This window comes from Chrysochloris asiatica, unplaced genomic scaffold, assembly GCF_000296735.1.
Source record: "Chrysochloris asiatica unplaced genomic scaffold, ChrAsi1.0 scaffold00243, whole genome shotgun sequence".
NCBI lineage: Eukaryota > Metazoa > Chordata > Mammalia > Afrosoricida > Chrysochloridae > Chrysochloris > Chrysochloris asiatica.
Genome location: NW_006408761.1, coordinates 1,227,867 through 1,240,193, shown reverse-complemented (window position 1 = coordinate 1,240,193; position 12,327 = coordinate 1,227,867). Strand labels below are relative to the sequence as shown.

Below are 12,327 nucleotides of genomic sequence, written 5' to 3'. Positions count from 1 at the left end.
TATTCTACTTTTTTCCTTATTCAGTGTCCATCTTTCACATGCATATGAAATGTTTGAATATACCAAGGCTTTGGTCAGGTGTGCCTTAGTCTTTAAAGTGACATCTTTGTTCTTAAACATTTTAAAGAGGTCTGTGGCAGCAGATTTACCCAATGCAATTCATTCTTTGATTTCTTGACTGCTGCTTCCATGAGCATTGATTGTGGACAAACTAAAATGAAATCCTTGACGACTTCAATGTTTTTCTCCATTTATCATGAGATCGTTTTATTGGTCCAGCTGTAAGGATTTTTGTTTTGTTTTGTTTACAGTGAGTTGTAATGCTTCTTTGATCATAAGTGCTTCAAGTCCCCCTCACTTCAAGCAAGCCAAGTTGCGTGTATCATCTGCACACTGTAGGTTGGTAATGAGCCTTCTTCCAATTTTGATGCCATGTTCCTCTTCAGATAGTCCAGCTTCTCAAGATTATTTGTTCAGAATACAGACTGGATAAGTATGGTGAAGGGCTACAACCCTAGTGCCCACTTTTCCTGATTTTAAATAATGCGATACCCCTTGTTTCTGTTTATTCTCTGTAGATTATAGAACCCATTCTTTATAATGTTATCCATCAAGCCTACTGTGTCCTATAGGGTCCTATGAGCTGCAACAGACTGAACAACAGTGGGTTTGAGCATTGATGATATTTCAAAGCTTATCACTTGACTGCATTCATAAAGGCAGGTTGAGAAAACAGAAAATTAAATGTTGAAATTATTTCAGGGATCCACTCTAGGAACTGCATTGAAGTATGGGTTGAGTGGTTTTCATTCCCACAGTAGTTTATAGTCATTGTTGTTAAGTGCCATTGAGTCGGTTCCAACTCATAGCGATTTCGTATAGGGCTTCCGAGGCTCTACATCTTCATGGGAGCAGAAAGCCTAATGTTTCTCCCTCATTGTGGGTGCAGACCTTGCGGTTCCACAGTTCAGTGCTTATTGTATGCAACCACTGTGCTCCCAGCAGTTTATTACGATTCAATAAATGTAGTATCTAATTCCAAGTGCTATTGTATTTAAAGGATTTAAAAATTCATGAAGTATTTTCAATAAAAAAGCAAAGTGCCCCATAAAGCACCACTAACTAGTTAATGGAAGCTTACCAAAGGTCTTTGCTTGTAATTAGTTGAAAATATCTTAAAGTTAATGACAGACACCATTGAAGAAAACATCAGAGAGAATTTTGGTTGCAAGGAATTTATAGCTCTCATTTTTATCAATCTAACAACAACAACAACCCCCCCAAATTTGGTAAAATATCTCCTCGGTAGGACTAAAATTTCCATTGTGGCTAGCAGATTAAAAATAATGAAATCTAATCATTCATTATTGATAGATGTGTGACTTGATTCATTTCGATTGGATTTCATGAACAAGCTAATGTGAATTGCAGTGCTTTTTATATCCAAGTTTCAAATTTGTTGAAGCCAGAAGACACTTAGAAAGTAGAGAAAGGAAAGCCAGAGTGTAAAATCGTTCCGAGTTGGCAGTTTAAGAGTTTCCAAAACTTTGCTAGGACATGCTCACATTTTTTTCATTAATTTCAGGTCGAGATATATCTGCAATCAGTAAATAAAGGCTTACAGAAATGTACTTCTGTTGCCTAGTGCCTTAGCTTCCAATGTGATTTTCTCCCAACGTGATTTCCTTTAGGGAAAACACAATTTCTTTCTGATCCTGAACATATGGGCCTATGCTAATATGAGATTGTGTCTTGAAAAGGTTATTTTTGTTTTCTGCAGGGAGCAGTAATCTCGTGACCTATATTCAATATGTGACACAGATCTGATTGTGCAACAACCATTAGCCTTATCCGAAATTCCTGGCTGAAAGTCAGGTCTCAGGTCAGACAGCATTACTCTCGGGTGTCAGAGTTAAACTTAATTAATGCTTTTAAAAAAGTATATGGGAGATGTGCTTCTCCCTCTTAGGCTGTATGAAAATAGCCTACAGGATTTAATCCTAGAAAATGTTAAAAGAAACCAAAGGACAAAGATTGTATGATCTCACATCTATGAAATAATAATAAGAAGCAAACGTATAGAGATCATTATTAGTGGCTGGCGCTGTGGGTTAATGTGCTGGACTGCAAAGTCGGTTTGAACTGCAAGGTCAGTGGGTGGTTCAAGCTCACCAGCCACTCCTCAGAAACCCTATACAGGGTTACTATGGGTCAGCTCTTAACAACAACAATGGAGGGAGAGAGGGGAAAGGAACGTCGCTGTTTGGGAAGAAGTGAGTGTTTGGATATGGCAATGAGAAATCTGGTGATGGTTATGGGTGATGGTAGTGCACCATGATTGTAGTTCTTAAGCTATGAGTTAGAATCATGTATAGAGTTTCCAAGGAACAGCTGGTGGGTTTGAATAGCCAACCCTATGGTTTGCAGTCCAGTGCTGTTCCTATAGTGTCACATCAGGAGTCCAACTTGATTAATGTAATTGATATCACCAAATTGTACACCTAAAAGATATAAGCTGGCAAATATTGTGCTATGCATTTTTTCATAACAATATGTCAGAAACTTTAATTGTCTGACATGGACCTGTGACCTCTTCGTGAAATGTCCAGCAATGCACAGCGTGTTTACATTTTACCCTAGCCTGTTGACGGAAGTATTTAAAGAAGAGATTCCTTCAAAGCCAGGGTTCCTCTCTGGTACTTAAGGCGTCTTCTGATAAGCCAGGTCCCTCCCCCCTCATGCTGTTACAGAATCATGGAGACCTCAGGGGTGGAGGATTACAAAATAGACCACTGGGGCTGCACCATAATGAGGAACAATGGTGGTTTCTATGGTGCCCGTGGGCAGAGGAGGGAATGCGTCTTGTGAGCTGGTGCTGAAATGTTTAGCAATCATTTTTCAATGAGAACTGGCAGTTGCCCGCCAGGGCGGGATGTTCTGTCAGCACAGGTGTCAGGGAATGAGCGAGGTTTCTGAAGGACAAAATTGGCCAATCGGATAGGGCTAGGTAGGAAGAAAGGGACTAGGGACGGCGAGAGGAAGAGGGCAATGTGCTATTCAGCAAATAGCTTTTAAAACCATTTTTAACCAACATTATTTAAGAGCCTTTTAGAAAGCAGAGCCCCCTTTCCCAGAGGCATCTGCCAACTGACAGTACAACAGGAAACGAGGAAACTACTTCCGAAAAGGCTTTAAAAAAAGACTTTTAGAGGCTGTTAAAAAGACATACAATCACATTCCCTGTAAACCTGTTTAAGCAGCAGTTTACGGCTCGGGCAGGCCTGCTGCTCTCCCTTAGCTGTCTGCTGTTTTCCTTCACCTAGCAGCCCCCCAGCCCACCTCTCACACCCAACACCCTCCACAGGCAGCACCTTTGTCCCGTCCCGTCCCCTGGCTCAGCTCCACACAGGATGGACACACTAACTGTATAGTGTGGAGCTGGGGTTTGAATTTCAACCTTTTCATCCTTGCACTTAAACATACCCTGTCCACTTGTGCTGCTGGGGAGCTGTTCCAATGGGTAAGGTGTAGCCTTCACTCTGCACTAATCTCTTGTCCCATCATCCGGGATGCAGCCAGCATTGTAGCTGCCATCTGCGTTTTCAGATTTGAGAAGTCATCCAATGTGCTCTCTACCAGTCCTTTTTGATGATTTACCAAACCCAACCCACTGCTATTGAGTTGATTTTGTCTCAGCAACCTTCTGTAGGGTTTCCTGAGATGGTAAATCTTTATAGGAGCTGACAGTGCATCTTTCACCTGAGGACTGGTGGGTGAGTTTGAACTGCTGACTCTGCACTTAGCAGCCCAATGCCTGACCCACAGTGCCATAGGAGCTCCTTTTATGAATTAGATTATTAATTATTTTTAATGTTATTTTTGAGAATTTGCCTGGGGTCATAAAGCTCTCAGTGAAGGAAAGATGGATTATGTTAATTTTTGCATATGCCATAATTTGTACATTGTAGGCATTCAGACACTACTGATTGACAGTAAGAACGAATACATGAATGAATGTATAAATGAATGAATGACTATTGGAAAAATAAACCAGTTGTCATGGAGTTGACATGATATACGGTGACCCTATGTGTGTCAGAGTAGAACTGTGCTGCATGGGATTTTTAATGGTGACGTTTTCAAAAAGTACATCTCCAGGACTTTCTGTTACGGTGCCTCTGGGTGCACCCAAACCCCTAACCTTTCGCTTAGCAACCGAGCGTGTTAACTGTTTGCACCATCCTGGGAGTCTATTGGAAGCATGCTGTTGCTGTTTGTTAAGTTCTGTTCAGACTCACAGCCACCCTGTATACGGTTTCTGAGGAGTGGCTTGTGGGTTTGAACTATCGATCTTGTGGTTAGAAGTCCAGTGCTTAGCCTACGATGCCACAACAGGACTCTGAATAGATGTTGGAAACTGGAAAATGAAGTGTTCAGGGGAATATGGTTGGGCTAGAAAACCAGCTTCACTCAGAGGATAGCCTTGGTTTCTAAAACGGTTACTCGTTTGTTTCCCTCACTCGCCTTGAGATATGATTGGTAGTGAAACTGCTGGGTGTTCACACACTCACACACTCGCTCGAGCATACTGTGCTTCTGACCTCTGGCTTTCCGGCAGTCATTATCATGTGGGCGAGGGCAGGTTGGCACACAGGTCAGAATAAGGCCCACAGACCCAGGGAACTAACTGCTGCCTTAGAATTCTTCTCCAACCTTTTTACTTCCTTTTGGCTGTAGTCGATTGACACTTTCACAAGCCCAAAAATATGGAGCCCATCTCTGGCTGCAGATTTTCTGGGGAAGAGTGCTGAAGAGGCTCTGAGGAAAATCTGAAAGGAAGCCCACTTGGCACATTCACTGTGCCAGCCCAAACAAGTTTCCGTGAGTAGAATTACGGTCACACTGCCCCCAGTGACGCATTACATTTGGGACATAAAAAATGTGGCTCGTCCAACTAGTGAAATTAAAAAAAAAAAGTAGGAGGCTAAAAAACCTCAAGCCTTTAAGTTGATTGAACATTTGGTAAGAAATAATGATAACAACAACCGCAATAGCAGAGACATTATATATAATCTTTGTGGGGTGCCTACTATGGGGTTGTGACTTTCTGCTTCCATAAAGATGTGACTTTCTGCTTCCATAAAGATTCACAGCCTCAGAAACTCTATACAGTATCACCTTGAGTTGGCGTCCTCTCCAAGACAACAACAACAATAATAATACCACCACCAGTACGGGATCATTAGGAGTCAAAATTGATCCAACAGCATCTAACAACGGCAAGTAGGAGGAAGCTCAGCGCTTTGCTCAAGTTCTTTTGAGCATTGTTTTACTGACTCATCTAACACCTTCTTGAGAAAATACCATTACCTTCATTTTAGGAGTGGAAACCGAGCTTTAGGAGTGTCCATCATTCTGATTGGGACGCCAAAGCACCACACAGTCCAGGAGGGACTCCTTACGTCATGTAAATAGATCAATGATAAAGATGACTTCCCCTTTCAAAATTTCACATTGCAATGAATACCCTAATTAAATATGAACCTTTTATGGTCCTGGCTCCTTAATTCTGACCCTATATTGCTAGGTTGGAGTCCTGGTGTGGTGCTATAGAATAAGCCCTCGGCCACATGGTCAGTTTGAACCACAGAGTCCATGGTTGAAACTCACCAGCTATTCCTCGGAAACCCTATGCAGTGTCACTAAAAGTCAGTACTGACTTAAAGACACTTAACAACAATAACACTTGCAAGATAAAAAAAACAAAACTTTTTTTTGTCACCATGACATTTGCAGAGCGAGGTGAGCTCAGACTGCAACAAAGTCAGCTCTAAAAGAATACAAATAAGATCAGGAAGAAAAGGAAAAAAATTAAAACTTAATTCCATTTCAGGAACATCCTGTTGTGTGGCATACATCACATCCACATAAACACATCTGTTAAAAAAAAAAAAAAAAGCAACCCCAGAATCTCATTTTTACCTAAAATTACCCACATAATAGGGGCAGAACTCCAGTGGCTTTCCATTTTATATTTCCTAATTACTTCTCAGACTACTCTGACCTGGAATTTGATAAACATCTGTATTTCTGCTTAGTTCCCTTTAAAATAAAACCAATAAGGAGAAAAAAAAAAAAAAAGTCTTTTAAAAAAGGACCAGGGATAATTTTAGTAACAAAGAAAAAAGAAAATTGTTTTGTGATGCTATTTTTAAAGAACACCTTTTTAAAATTTCTTAAAGCTCCAGTGATTAGGACCATACTGAAGGCAAAAATGTTGCTTAAGAAAACACTTCAGAACATGCTAGAAAATAAAAGCCAAGCTAAGCCCCCTGAGAGCAAGAAAAGTGGTCACATGGCATGATGTCCTTTGAATCTTTTAAGGTTATTTTCTAAATGAGACTGTGAGAACAAAATAAAATTATATTTTCCTTCCAGCTACTTATGTCTCAAATCCCTAGATTGAAAAAAAAAAAAAAAAAGTTGTCTTTTAGAACAGTGATGTATTTCTAATCAGTCTGTTCCAAAAACAAACACAACAAAACTCCATTTTAAGTACAGAGTCAAGTACAAGGTATGAACAAGGGTCACTTAAATAGTTAAGTAACATGCTAGTTTGCGTGTTGTCAGGAATCCTCAGTTTTCACACAAGTTTTGGTCTTTTTATCTATTTCTATTGCTTCTAAGGCAATCGTTATTAAACTGATCCCCACTCATAGAATACTCTCAAGCACTATATTGCTAACCACAAAGTTGGCAGTTCAAATTTATCCACTCTGCAGGGGAAATATGAAGCTTTTTGTTCTAAAAATGTACAGCCTCAGAAACCCCTATAGAAATTCACTATGAGTCAGAGTAGATTAGATGGCAGTTTGTTTTTTGTGGGGTTGATAATATTTGTATTTTCACTTAGACCAATACTGAGTCCATGTGGCTAAATTATAGTGGACAGTGTTCATTGTCCACCTAAGATCTCTTTCTCACCTTCGTCTTTCCTCCTAAAAGAATTCGGTTTTGTTCAGTATCTTTCTTCCCTGAAACATACACACGCACACACACATACAGAGAGGCACATGTGGGAGCCAAAGGATGCTGATCCCAAGGATAGATCTAGATTGGTTTAATAAACCAGTGAGCACAAGCAACTTCCCAGAAATGAACATGGAGAGAGTGGTCCTATAAATTGAGCTACCTACCTCAATTAGACTGAAGGGCACTAGCTTTAATTCTGGATTGTGAGAGAGGATTTCATTTCTTTCCTGCTAGGCAAGAATGAAGAAGTATGCAGCCCCTTTCACCATTGGCAGCCACCTTATACCGTGAAGGAAATCACTGCTTGCTGAGGATGACAGGATGGAGAAGCAGAAAAGACCCTGCATTTTGGATGACTCCACTGTTTTCCTATGGACAGCCTCCTATGTAAAATCATTTATTTCTGAATCCAGTTAGAGATGCATATTTTTGTTACCCAAAGCCCAAAGCATCCTAATATACAAGTTATAAATACTTGGTGTAAAAGAGTAAACTATAACAAAATCTTTAGGGTACTCATTAACCCCCCTGCTACTGAGTGAATCCTGACTCACAGCGACCCTATGGGATTATAGAGCAGAACTCTCCCATACCGTTAAGACTGTAGATCTATACAGAAGCAGACGGCCATATCATTCTCTAGTGGGGCAGCTGGTGGGTTCGAACTACCGACCTTTTAATTAGCAGCTAACCTGCTTTAAGCACTGTGCCTCCAAGGCTCCTGATCTTGAGGATGTTGAATATTAATGACTGCAGCTCACTTTTCTGACCCACTTTTGGGGTCCATTGACTTACTTCTTGGCTTCCTTTTTACCTTCACTAACTTTGTCACTCCTGGAAATCCTTCAGTTCTTTACTTCTCTTTCCAAAGTTGTGGGTGTGTCCTGTGGGAGAGAGCTGCCAGCATGCAGTTTAGATGGCATAAGAGAGAAGTTATGGGCTGGAGGGTGTGATCAAAGCATGGTACAGAGGCTGAAAAATAATGCTGGGGGTCATCGTTCTAATTTTTCTGAACCTAACGGCTCTCTTCCATTTCCTTGGAAGTAACAATTTCCCATAGTGGTGAGATACCGTAGCCAAATTTGCCAGAAGGTTTTACGGTATCCTCTCTCTTCTAGGAAATACACTTATGTAAAATACACTAACTTCTACTCTATTGATTAATATGTTTTAAATTCTCTGTGTACTTTTGACCTCAAGCTGATGATTATCACATTAAATAGAGGAAGTATAAGGAACAAACCTCTCCTACTTTATGTCCCAACCTTACAAAAAACACTTAGCATGCTCAGCTCGAGCTGGGCTGAACTGCATATCTCAATGCCAAACTATATTCAGGAAGATCCTATTCCATGCATTGACTGTCACTTAAGGAATGAAACAGGATGACAGAATCAGTCCAACTTAATACAGTCTACTTTGTGCGACCATGTTCAAGGTTATAATAGGGTTTGCAGAATCTCATAGTAGACTTCTGTAGAACCTCAAAAGCCATTCCCAGGGTAGGAGTTTAGGAAAAAAATAACTGCTAATAAAACACACATATAAGAATGCTATATTATAGGTGTTCCACAGACTGTTTTGAAGATTAAGTTTGAGATACTACTATGTTGTTGTTATGTGCCATTGAGTCGGTCCCGACTCATAGCAACCTTGTATAGGGTTTCTGAGAGTGATTGGTGGTTTTGAACTGCCGACCTTGCAATTACCAGTCCAGTGCTTATCTTACAGAGCCACATCAGGACTCACGTCCTATTATGTTGTTGTTAAGTGCTATCGAGTTGATTCCAACTTACAGTGACCCTGTGTAGGATTTCCGAGGAGCAGTTGGTGGGTCTGAACTGCTGACCTTGTGGTTCGCACCACAGTGCTGATCCAACGGTGCCACACCAGGATAATAAACCATAAGATGACTAAGTTTTACCATACTAGCCTACACCAAAGAGAGAAAATATACTTTCACACTTCTTACCTTCAATACATAAATAAACACTGTAAACAGCTCTATGTTGGAAGTAGCATGATCAAAGAAATGTCAACTTTTCACTACAAAAGTATTCCAAACAAGAAACTCTACTATTCTCTTAGACTCCTGGTGTGGTGCTGTAGAATCGGCACTGGACTGTGATGCACAAGGTCGGCAGTTCGAGCCTACCAGCTGCTCACTGGAAGCCTGATACAAGGTTGTTATCACTCGGAACCATCTTGATGGTACTTAACAACAAGTATTCTATTAGGAGACCCACTAGTTCTAGGATCTCCATCTTTATTTCAGTCATTTGGCGAATAGTACCCAGGCCTCTCTTCCGTTGGATGTACCTCTGTGGTATGGGTACTCTAGAAGACTGGTATGGCTTTGTTGCACTTTCAGTATATTACTAAAACGCATCCAAAGGAAATGAGATTACAGGAACAGAAAACTAATATCACACATGAATAATGTAAAAGCATTCGAATGTAGTTCATAGTTTCGGAATAAACACTCTCCGTTTTTTCTTTCAGCAAACACTTAATGTGTTCTTTGCCATTTGCCAAAAACAACTGCTAGGCCTTAGTGATTTAAAGGCAGTCCCAAAGACTATGGATGTTTGCCGTTATGATACGTGAAACCCATCACAGGCACTTGGAGACCTTTGAAAATAAGTTTCCAGTTACACTGAAGATAAATCAATTACAGGATCGGTGGTGGTGGTAGTTATGTGCCGCCGAGTCTGTTCCAACTCATAGCGACCCTGCACAGGGTTTCCGAGGCTGTAAATCTTTACGAGAGCAGAAAGCCTCGTGTTTCTCCCGCGGAACATCTGATAGTTTCGAACTGTTGACCCTGAGGTTCGCAGCCCGATACGTAACCACTACGCTACCAGAGCCGAGGCATAGATTGGGTAAATGATAGCCTGGAGGTAGGGACAGATCTGATCAAAGGGAGTCTGGTGGGCCAGGATGAGGAGTTCGTGGAAAGCCTATTTTTTGGGTATTAATTGGTTATCTTGCTCAGGTTTGTACTGTAGAAAAATTATTCTTGCGACAGTGTTTGAAGTAGATAGTTGTTGTTAAGTCCCGTCGAGTTGGTTCCCACTTATAGTGACCCTGGATATGGTTTCAGAGACTGAATCTTTGCAGAAGCAGAAAGTCTAATTTTCTCCCATCAATCAGTTTGTGGGCTCGAACTAACACAAGGTTCCCAATCCAGGGCTAATCCTACTGAGCCACCACACTAACTTGAAATAGATTAAAAGGTGTGAATGCCAGTTAGGTGGTAATAAGTCAGGTAGAAGAAGACAAGCGCCTGAACTGAGTTGAAAATTGGAGACAGAGAATAAAATCGTTCAGCACCTGAGTAGATAGGTTGCCGTTCCCTAAGACAGAAGATATTGGAGGAAGAGCAGTTCTGGGCGCGGAGATGACTGGGAAATCCAATTTAAGACGCTTAGAGACCTTTGGGTCTGGATCTCAAGACAGAAATGCTGACTGTGGTTCAGACTTGTGAGTGGTCAGAGTTTATGTGGGAACTCTGACTGACTGAAGGACAGCTACAGAGGGCCGGTGATGAGAAAAAAGGTAAGAGACGGGAGTCCCTTTATTCTGAGGAGAGACAACTAAAGGGGAGCATAAAGAAAAGAAAACAAGGCAGGTGAGTGTACATAAGCCAAGGATGGAGAGAGTAACTAACATAGTCAAGTAACTTTTATATTCAAGAATCTCTTCTGATTCCAGGAGAAAAGCATTTCCGCAGGGGCTCTGCAGACATGTTCCAGTAGGCTGGAAACATTATCCGCAACACTGCCCCCTTGTGGCCAGGGCCTGTGTATGTCAAGTTGTTAGACATGATCCAACAGCATGGTCCACAGTGCACAGATTATTCATGATCCAGATTCATTTTCTATGCAGATCATCAGATTCCCAGGTTAGCTTCAAATTGCATGCTTTTCTGGTAATATCTTGCTTAATTTTACTGATTCTAAGCCCATTTAGTTTTTCACAGGGAAGTTCAGGAACCCCTCCTAAGCTTCAAAGTGACTAGCTACTTTTGCCAAAATCTGTATCTGTTTAGGAAAAACTTGTCAGGTCCGGAATACTCTTTATAGGCTGCCGCCACAAATGCTTCTCTACACCAGACTTAAATGATGACATCTGGATAAAGCTCTTATTATTTAGCCATAAAAACAATAACCTTTCTTCAAAACTATGTCTATTCTCCACTCGTAGAAAAGCTACAGGTAAAATCACATCCAATCTCGACCTTCTCCCATCTGTCTGAATTCAGTAGGATGTGGAGGGCTTCCTATGGATTTATTCCCTGATTATTCTCGTGCTTCAAGGGACTCCAAATGCCTCTTAGATTTCTCAAATTAGACATTGTTAATTTGCCTTAATATGACAAAGGCCCACTTCACATTTCCACTTCTCTTCATTCTGGTCAGGGATGCATTATGAATACACCTATCAATGGCAGGCTCAGGAACTTTCTCTCAAATGTCATAGGTGATCGTTGTTGTTGTTGTTATTAAGTGCCATCGAGTCAGTTCGGACCCATAGTGATGCTGTACAGGATTTCCAAGGCGGTAAATCTTTACAGGAGCAGAAAGCCTCATCCTTCTCCCGCGGAGTGGTTGGTAGTTTTGAACTGCTGAGCTTAAGTTTCGCAGCCCGATTTATAACCACTACGCTACCAGAAGTCCTTGGTGGTAAGCACAGGGAATTGGTGATGTTCAAAATATTTGCTAAGTGGTATTCCCAAGCCCCAAACCACTGCCAAGGAGTTGATTCGGACTCACAGAGACCTTTATTTAGGATGGAGTGGAATTCTTCCACAGGTTTCTGAGGTATGAATCTTTATGGCAGCAGTCTTGTGGAACAGCTGGTGGATGCAAACTCAATACTTAACCCAGTGTACTGCCAGCATTCCTAAGTGGTATGGTCCACACACCAATTAATCAGAATAGACGCCAGAGGTAAGTAATCAGGACAGCTACACCGGTATATAACCGCTGAGTATCAGTACTGGGTTTTGGGGTCAACACATTCAACTTTACAGTTAGCAGTAATGGATCCTGGTTTTTTCATGACTAGATCATTCATTCATGAAAGACTATCATCTAATTTTCTAAAGTTGTAGTTTCTAAGATTATTAGGTAGTCCTGGTGTGGCACTGTAGGATAAGTACTGGAGTGTTAACCGCAGATTGGTGGTTCAAGTCCTGTTGCAGACCGTGTAAGACTAGTCAGAGGTTCGAGGCCCTCTATGGCTGAGTGTAACAAATGAGGCCACTGGCAGTTAATGGCAAATTGCTTTCAT

At 41.1% G+C, this 12,327-nt stretch overlaps 1 protein-coding gene across 1 annotated transcript in view; it reads right to left on the bottom strand.

Moving 5' to 3' along the window:
• The window catches only part of CDH6 (cadherin 6, type 2, K-cadherin (fetal kidney)), a 245,284-nt gene that overhangs the window by 212,364 nt on the left and 20,593 nt on the right, over nt 1-12,327 (bottom strand). The gene's annotated exons all lie outside the window — the stretch shown is intronic.